This window comes from Lontra canadensis, unplaced genomic scaffold (assembly GCF_010015895.1).
Source record: "Lontra canadensis isolate GAN:19392208 unplaced genomic scaffold, GSC_riverotter_1.0 scaffold46, whole genome shotgun sequence".
Classification (NCBI taxonomy): domain Eukaryota; kingdom Metazoa; phylum Chordata; class Mammalia; order Carnivora; family Mustelidae; genus Lontra; species Lontra canadensis.
Window position 1 is genome coordinate 13,069,275 of NW_022631040.1, and position 9,627 is coordinate 13,078,901.

Sequence of the window (9,627 nt, forward strand, 5' to 3'; positions counted from 1 at the left end):
AGAAACAAAGGAATCTAAGAAACTAATAAAACTGGAAGGTACACAACAACAAAGAAACACAGCAAATAATACCATAAGAGAAATAGAAAGGGAAAAGGAGAAAAAAACAAACAAACAAACAACCTTCTTCTAAAAAACTGAAATGAATTGAAAGATGTGATGAAAAGGTACTGACCAATATTGAAAAAAAAAGAAAAACAAGGGGGGAAGAGACCTAATATACAGAAATAGGAGTTTCCAAAGAAGAAAATCAAAGCAAGAAAGCAGAACAATTAAGAAATGCTATAATTTGGGGTGCCTGTGTGGCTCAGTCTGGTGAGTGTCTGATGATTGATTTCCGCTCAGGCCATGATTTCAGGATCATGAGACTGAGTCCCACGTTGGGCTCTGAGCTCATCAGGGAATCTGCTTGAAGATTCTCTCCCTGGGTCCCCCACCCCACCATGCCTGCTCAATCTCTCTCTCTAAAATAAATAAATAAAGATTTTTTAAAAAGATACTATAATTTAAGGCAACTTTCCTAAAATTAAAAATAAATAAATAAAATATTAAAAAAGCACACCTTGTTTCTAAGAATCCTGTCTCGGAATATCTGTTCAAGTAAAGACTAGGCAGATTCCTGTCTCCCAGTGGTGATCTGGGTGGTTAGGGGAATGCTCTAGCAGGACCGATGCACAAAATTTAGACATCAGTGATAGACACAAGGAAAACTATATTGGGTGACAGTTACCACTGATGTACTACGAAGGGCTAGTGACCAGCTGACCGTGAGTAGCACACGACTGAATGGCAGGTGTGAAAGGAGAAGAGCAAAGACAAGACTTCTCTCAATATGGAAAAAATCAGAAAATGTTCTTCTCACAAGCCCTCCCTAAGGAAATCTATTAGAGAACAAGCCTCAAGCAAACAAAATGACCAGATGGACATTAACATGAGAACTGTTGCTGTGTACTAAGTATGGAGTTACTAGGAGAACCAAGGCTAGTTACATTAGTGTTAAAATGGAGACTTTGCACTATGGGATGATCTGACAACTATTTAAAAATTGGAGTGGACAGAAGGATAGCATAAATATTTTAAAATATTTTTATTAATCATAATTGATGTTATAACTATCTGAGGTTATTATATTGAATATGAAATAAAACAAGCAGTAATCTCGGATTATTGTAATTCTACAATTGTCCGTGTAATTCAGAACGAGAATTTTTGGTGTGATAGAAAGATGAAATAGATAAAAAATCAAAAAGTTAAATAAAAAGTCTGGTAGTTCTGAATTAAACTGAAAATATGACTGTGAACTCACATAGTAATAGATATACAGATAGTTGATACAGATGGATATATCTGTATCATAATAGATATAGAGATAATCATAATAGATATACAGATAGATGATAAATCAATAGATAGATAGATAGATAAATTCCTAGAAACAATGATCAGCCAGAAACAGTGAGCATCCCCAGTGTCCAGATTATGCTTTTGAAGTACAATATTCCATTAAAAGTTATCAGCACTTCTTGGAGAAAAATCTGATTCTACATCTGAGGCAGTAAAAGTCAGAAAGAGCCTGGACCATCTTAACATACCAAAAAGCAAGAAAGCTATCAAAGACTACTATTAGGATCATGCGAAAAGGACTCAGGGGTTATGTTCAAAACACTTTCACTGGCCAAAGATGGAATAATTTTGACTTCAAGAAGTAAGAGCCATATGTATTGATGCTCGTAAAATATCTTTCAATATTTGTGTCAATAATGAGATTTGAAATAACATAAAACAAGTTTCTTTGAAAACTGGGTAAATAAAAGAAAGGAATCAAGTATTTGTCCTGCTTTTCCTCTGTGAACTATACCACTGGATAACTACCTAGTAGATGAAAGGGAGTATTTTTTATAAAGTATTCTTGCTGATCAATGAAACCAAAATAAATTAAAATACTACCATTTTGCAACCCATAAGGGAGTTATGTTATCAATGGCTAATACCCTTGAAGCCAGAAGGAAAAACCAACACTGTGTGTGCCCTGAGGAAAGACCACAACACCACCATGATGATATTTTCAGAGGCACTGAACTTGAGACTAGCAAAGCCTCTAAATCCAGCTGCCTATTTTCAAGAAATAGAGAGGACAGAGAAGTATGCTGAACTCCACCATGAGCATGCCCTCTGCAAAATCCAGGCTTGGGAAACTCCAGAGTTCAAATAATCAGTTGTCCAACAATTTAAGGAAACGGAAGAATTGGAGAGGGGAATTTTCGATGAAAAGAAACTTGTGGTTATGGCACTATTATTCGCAAGAGTTCAAAGGTAGACGTGGCCCGAGGGTCGATCAACAGATAAATGGATAGACAATATGGGATATAGCTATACAATGAAATATGATTCAGCCTGAAAGAGGAAGACAATTCTGACACATGCTACATGTATGAGCCTTGATGACATGCTGTAAGCGAAGTAATATAGTCCCAACAGGGTAACTACTGCTTGATTCCACTTATATGGGATACCCGGTACAACCAAATTCATAGGGACAGCAAGTAGGGGAGTGGTTGCCAGGAGTCGGGGGGAGGAGGAATGAGAAGTTACTGTTTTTAACGAGGACAGAATTTCAGTTGTGCAAGGTGTAGAGAAGGAAGGCAGTGATGGTTGTGAGCCAGTGTGAGTGTATTTCATGCCAATGAATTAAATACTCAAAAATGGTTAACATTTTACATTGTATACCTTTAACCACAATTAAAAATGTTTAATTAATTAAATAAAAGACTTAGAAGAAAAACAGATGTTTGATGGGCAAGTCTAAACTTTAGGGTCTAGGTCATAAAACCCTAAAGAAATGCAAGAAAGTTACTGCTTAAGAAAAAACAGGATACTGGGGGCACCTGGGTGGCTCAGTGGGTTAAAGCCTCTGTCTTCTGCTCAGGTCATGGTTTCAGGGTCCTGGGATCGAGTCCCGCATTGGGCTCTCTGCTCAGCAGGGAGCCTGTTCCCCCTTCTCTCTCTGCCTGCCTCTCTGCCTACTTGTGATCTCTGTCTGTGAAATAAATAAAATCTTTAAAAAAAGAAAAAAAAAGAAAAAACAGGATATTGGTTATGTAAAGGGGTTGGAGCCAGCTGTCACTGAAGTTTCTCACTCTTGTGGCTACTCAGACCAGTGGGAGGAGAAGCAAGGCACAAGAGGCCTCCAATGGTCCACATTGCCTACAGGCTTGATCTTGAGATGTAAGGATTTGGGCTGGGGGCACAGAGAAGGGTCAAGGCAAGGCTGCTGGAAGGTATTGAAGAGGACAGTATGTGGCAGCCAAAGTGTAGGACTGACTAAAATTGGGCCAGCTGCAGGAAAGAGCAGGGGGTACCAGGTCTCAAATGTTAGGTTCAGACACCTCAAGAAGCCAGGAAACCTTCAGGCCAGTGCTGGGTCTAACTCACCCCCTTGCCTAGGGCTAGCCGTGACACCAGGTAAGAACCGCTAAGCCCGTGCAATAAGGTCAATAACATGTGAGTATAAGGGAATGTATGGGTGTTTGTACTGCATGCAATCCTATTTGAAAAGAAGAATAAACCATTCTGATTTTGAAGAATTAAGTTAAAAAAAAAGTACTCTAAAACTAAAGGTCACATTTAATGAGTAAAATTCCCTTTGTCTTACATCTTGCAGTCATTCAGTAAATTTTGCAATGCGTTTTTTCCCTTACTTCTTTGAGTGTAATTGGTATCCCTATTTTTTCAATCTTCTAGGAGTGATTTTCTTTTCTCCCCAAAACCCATTTGAGTACCTTATACCAATTTATGCTTGCTTCCCTCCTACTTGGTAAGTTTAAAATGGCCATAGGCAAGAAGACAAAATAATTCATAAAATGCCAGGACCCCGACTCATCAACAGTGGGTCTTTGAATAAAACATGGGCTCTAAGTAGAGTAAGTCTGAAGCCAAAGAGCCCAAACACGTCACATGGGAGCATCCAAGTGCACCCACTGATCTTGTTAATTGGTCCGTTCCCCATGACAGCATGACAGTACTTTTTCCCCACAACATGGCCTTCCAGAAATCAGCACTAGTGACAAAGCAGAAACCGAGCTGATATCACGTTTCTCTTCCACACTGACTCAAGAAACAGCCCGGTCACCACCAGAGCCGCACACATTGGTCCCTGGGGGACCGCCATTGAGTGGCCTCTAAGTGCCACTCACGCTGTGTTCCTCCTACCCACACTGGATGGACAGACCTAACAGAAACACCCAGAGCACAAACACCATATCGAGGACCTTAAGCTTCACATCATAATGAGAATTTAGGCTTGCCCCTCAAGTGACAGGAAGGGGTGTTGCCCTGTATTCTGATGGAGAAGTTCTTCTCTGCATGGCTGTGATAGCCACCTGCCACCGTGGCCCTGGCCTTGACCGGCTGATAGGGGCTTGTGGTGTTGGTCTGTGGTGTGAGGCTGGGGAAGACCACGAAACCGAGGAAGCTGAATGCCCAGACGAAGGGTGTACAGGCTGGCAGACTTTCAGAGGCAAGGGTGTGCAGCTGCCCGCAGAGGCATGGCCCTGGCCAGGCGACCCCAGCATTCACCAGAGCCACTTTGGTTGAGGAACGTGATGCAGATGGACAGCAGCGGCTTGAGGAGGAGCCCGGTGGCCCCTGCTGCCCAGTCTGGGAGAAGCGCATGCACAACCCTTCTAGGTCGCCACGGTCACCCATTCCAGCAATGGACTTTCGAAGACCAGAAACTATAATTGTAAGAAATTCAGGTCTTGCAATAGGGAAGGAGTAGATATGTTAGTTACAAAAGATTTGGCATTCCTCAGATCACTTCGTTTGGGCATGTGTTTGCTTTGCCCATGGGAGCAGCCCAGGGGTCTTGGGCTAGTGCTGGGGTAGGGCTTGGCGGGTTCCACCCACTAAAGTATCACTCGGCTCCTGTTCACTGTTCACGGGCACCTCATTCAAGGCCTCTCTTTGATACAATTGTTGGTATAAAAATTGTGCTAGAGGTCTTGAGGAGAACCCTACACTCTGAAATAACACATGATCTCAAAGAATGCAGCACTGGGGCCTCCTTCCTGAGAGACACGTCTGCCTGGCAGACAGCTCCTGTCCTAGCTTGAATCTTACTAGTTGTGCGACCTCTGGTGCATTACCTACACTCTCTGTGCGTCAGTGTTTCCTACATAAAATGGTAATATTATGAATAGCCAGTTCATGTGATTGTGAGGATTAGTAAATATGCTTGGCCCTCGGTGGACACTCCTGTTAGAGATTTTGAATCACTCATTTCAGAAGGCCCTCTGAGGAACCATCGTTTTAGGTCATTCATAAAATGGTGTAATGGATACATACACATTTCAGTTAAAAAATTATATTAACATATACTTGAGGTCAGCTTCTAGTTTGAGGTTAATTGAAACTGTTCTTCAAGCAAAGTTTCTAGTGTAAGTTTAGAAATATTCCAGGTTTGTCTCTGAATGAACTGTTGGTTACCGTTAAAAGAGTGATTCTCGATCAGGGCGATTTTGATGATTTGATGTGTCAGTGACCAGAGATGTTTTTGGCCGTCACCGTTTGGGTGTATTGCTGGATGTGGGCCTGTCCGCCTATGGAGGCTAGTAAACATCCCCCCAGTGCACAGGCAGCCCCTTTACAACAAAGAATTATCTGACCTCAGGTGTCCTGAGTGCCAATACTGAGAACTTTCCCTAAAGGTACTTAGCAGGGCCTCCTGGGTGGCTCAGTGGCTTAAACCTCCACCTTTGGCTCAGGTCATGATCCTGGAGTTCTGGGTTTGAGCTCCACATTGGGCTCCCTGCTCAGCGGAGAGTCTGCTTCTCCCTCTCCCTCTGCCTGCTGCTCTGCCTACTTGTGCTCTCTCTCTACGTCTCCGTCAAATAAAAATACGTTTAAAAAAATCTTTAAAAGTACTTAGTAAACAGAAATCACTAGTAAACCAGTGATTTTCCACTAGGAGAAAGAACATGTTCTCTTCAAAAGGGAGGTGGATGAAGACATACGGACAGCCTAGAAAGAGAGAAGTCAGCTCCTGTGCCCCTGTGCCATCACTGCCAGTGTATAATTCTGAGTGTCCTTTCTGTGTGGAGGTTTTGTGGGGAGAGTGTCCAGAGAACCAAGTGAAAGGACACAGAAAAAATAGAAAATGGGTCTATGCATTTAAATATAAAAGCATAAAATGCTTGCTTCTGTGAGAAAAACAAACCAAAAGAAACAAATGAACGAACAACAAAACACACAGCATTGACACATAAGAAAAACCATTTCTGCGGTTCCAGAATGAAGTTGATTAGTAGTCTTGAGACTTTGTGGGGATAGCTCTAACTCTAAGCCAAAGATCGAGTTGAAATAAACCTTCCACTTCTCTCTTTCTTATTAAGATATTAACCAGACACATCAGAAAATGAAGCAAAAAAAAAAAAAAAACCTTTAAGAAAAAAGTGTTAAAAACAATCTATTGGAGAAGTAGCTACTTAAAAATCCTTGTGTGCAACTGATTCTTCATCAACACAGGTTTAAAAACCTGGAATGTCTGTATTTGCTGTAATCAGAGATAGCCAGGCTGTTACATTTCGGTTTTTAAATGTCTGGAATAAAGATGTTTGGGCTCCATGATAAACACCTGTTACTGAAAGCCGTTATTATGGTGGCGATTGCTGTAACAGATCAACAGGGCTTGATGAATTCACTTTTAAATGAATTCACCACAAGTGGGATTCTACATAGATTTTCGTAAATTCATCTTTTTAAAAAATTTTTCTCCCTACAGAGATAACAACTATCACTTCTCTGTTTCGAGTTGCTGACTGCTGTGTTTGTCAGAGCAGAGAACTGCCTCTGGGACACCAGACTTCTACAAGTCTTAATGCCTGCCAGGTATAAAGATGTCCTTCAGATCACTTTAGAATTCTCTCAGGCCCTCGGAGAAGAGTGGCCTTCACTCCGTGCTTGCCAGGTTTTGAAACCCAGTAAGTTCTGGGCTGGAAATCAGTGGGTGTGGTACTATTATCCTTTGCTTTCTGGGGTGGGGGCGGGGGGTAGTGGAAGGGCTTCAGGATTTCCACCCTTGAGTTTCCAGGAACATTTCTTCCATTTGGCTTGTGAGATTAGGGACTTAGCAAAGAAGGAACAAAGTGGTCCTTGAATAGCCAACTGATGACCCGCTTAAACAAAGTTTATTGATTCTCCACAATCAGAAATCTCATTTACATAAAAGGAGGATAATTAAATTGCATTTTAATTGTGATCTCTTCCAATTTAATTGAATCTTAGCACTTGGGTCAATGGTGGAAGTGCAAAGGCAATTTCTTCTAGAAAGGTTTTAAAATTAATTTTCCTCCTTATTCACTGAGGGGGGGACAATAGGACCCAATGTGAATGGACTATCAAATGAGCCAGTGTGAGCTTTTGGACAAGCACATTACATGGGTCCCGCAAGCTTGGGAAGGTTTCTAGATGAATTTAGGTGTATTTAGTTGTCACTGGTCAATTTAAACGTGGAGGCAGACAAAGAAGTGTTGCGTTATAAGCCACAGACAGACATCATTAGTGGTATTTCTTTCCTCCTGAGTATGAAGTGAGCAGAATGAGCTTGAGAAGCAGTTGCCTAAAGTTGAGATCACTAGAATCAGAGAATGCTAGAATTCGAAGCCCCCAGAGGGGCCCGCGAACCTAGCCCAACCTGCCGTCTAAGGATATGGAAACCCTCAGGAGGCCAGTGAGCTACTCAAGTTTGTACAGATAGTGAATTCCAGAGCTGAGTGATCCCTATAGATTTTCTCATGCCTAATTCTAGGTGCTTCCCAGACAGACTGAAGAAAAATGGTCTGACTGAACGTTCCTGAACATAGAAATCATTTGTTTTGGTCCTATGAGTACGGGAGACCTATGGAGCCTCACAGGCAGAAACAGCTCCTGCCTTTGCTTTGCTCTGTCCTCAGTGCCTCCTTGGGGGCCCAGCTGGGTGGGAGAGGCCGGCTGACCATTGCCTTTCTACCCGGGAGTTCTCCCAGAGCATTGCTCCTCCCGGCTCCCAGCCCATTGTAGAAACCACGGCTCTGTAGAATCTCTTCCGGCAAAGCTGTCACGGCTGTCCTGTGGCCTCACGATCATGTCTGTCCAGGCAGTGTGGTTGTCCGTGTCAAGAGTGTAGGTCAGCGGCTCCTGGCAGGTGGTGGTTGCATAAGCATCCTGCCGGCCACCCGAGGGGAAACTCTGGCCCCAGCACTTCCGAGAGGAGAGAACACGCCAGGGGCAGCGTGCGGCTGGGGGAGATATGCACATGCTCCTGGCCTGGCGGGAACCTTTTCCAGGGCGGTGGTTTTCTGCATCATCACAGGAAGCATGAGAAAAGGCTCCTTCATCTGTCAGATGCGGGATGCCCTGACCCACAGAATGCTGCAGCCTTGCCTGGGCTTTGAGGGGCTTGCGGTCTGTTTATTTTTATAGTTCCTTATTCTTTACTCTCATTTCAAGTGGCAACACTTTATTCAGTTTTCTCGGTGGAGCGGGAACAGACTGACGGGCCCTCTGGGCGTTCAGGAACGAAAGGTCGTCCATCCACTGAGCAAGCACGTCCACTCACGCGGAGAGAGCCAGAAATTCTGTGACCTGGTAAAGCTCCACACGGGGTGCCCCTCGGCCAGGCCAGGCCACATGCTTTCCTGGGGGTGGGGGCAGGGAGAGAGGCTGAGGACCCACACAAGGTTAAGACACAGACTGGGGTCGCGAGCCCAAAGGAGAGAGAAGTTGGGAGAGGGGAGTGAACAAATACAGCAGGAGGGAGAGAATGCGGCTGGGGGATGTGGGGAGGATTGGGGAGGTGGGAGAAGGGGATAAGCTGCTGCTTTCTCCTTGAGCAATATTTCTGTGAGGAGGGCATCTAGGCAGGAAAAAAGCAAGACTCCATTCCGTTCTGTCCAGTTAACACCCATGTATGTGTTGACCTTCAGAAGCACAGTTTTGTTCATCCATCAATGGATCAGTGCGCAAGCTAACGCAGTGACGAAATGCTCAGGCTCCAGAGTCTAACAGATGTGAATTTGAGACTCATCAACAATTAACTGCATCCTTTAAGGCTTTGATTTTCTCATGAAAATGAGAATGAATAAAGAATACTAGCTCCTTCATGAAGTTACTGTGAGTCGTCAGGTAGTGTACAAACATGCTTGGCAAAATTCTAACATGCAGTTCGAGTACTGGCCTTTGTCATTGTGTGGAGGAGTAATTAATGCAAAGCCATAGAACCCACAGGATTTAGAGAGACACAGAGGATAGGGACCTCCCTCGAGAAACTTACAGTCGGCTTGAGGATAGATTTTTTTTTTTTAAGATTTTATTTTTATTTACTTGAGAGGGAGTATGAGCGAGAGAGCACAAGGAAGTGGAGCTGCTAGCAGAGGGAGAGGGAGAAGCAGGCTGGCCACTGAGCAGGGAACCCAACGTGGGGCTTCATCCCAGGACCGTGGGATCATGACCTGAGCTGAAGACAGCTGCTTAACCGACTGAGCCACCCAGGTGCCCCTTGAGGATCGAGTAACATGCATGAAACAATACTGAACGGCCAAGGCAGCATGCGGGCAACACACTGAAACTCTACCTGGCTTTACAAAGCCCACA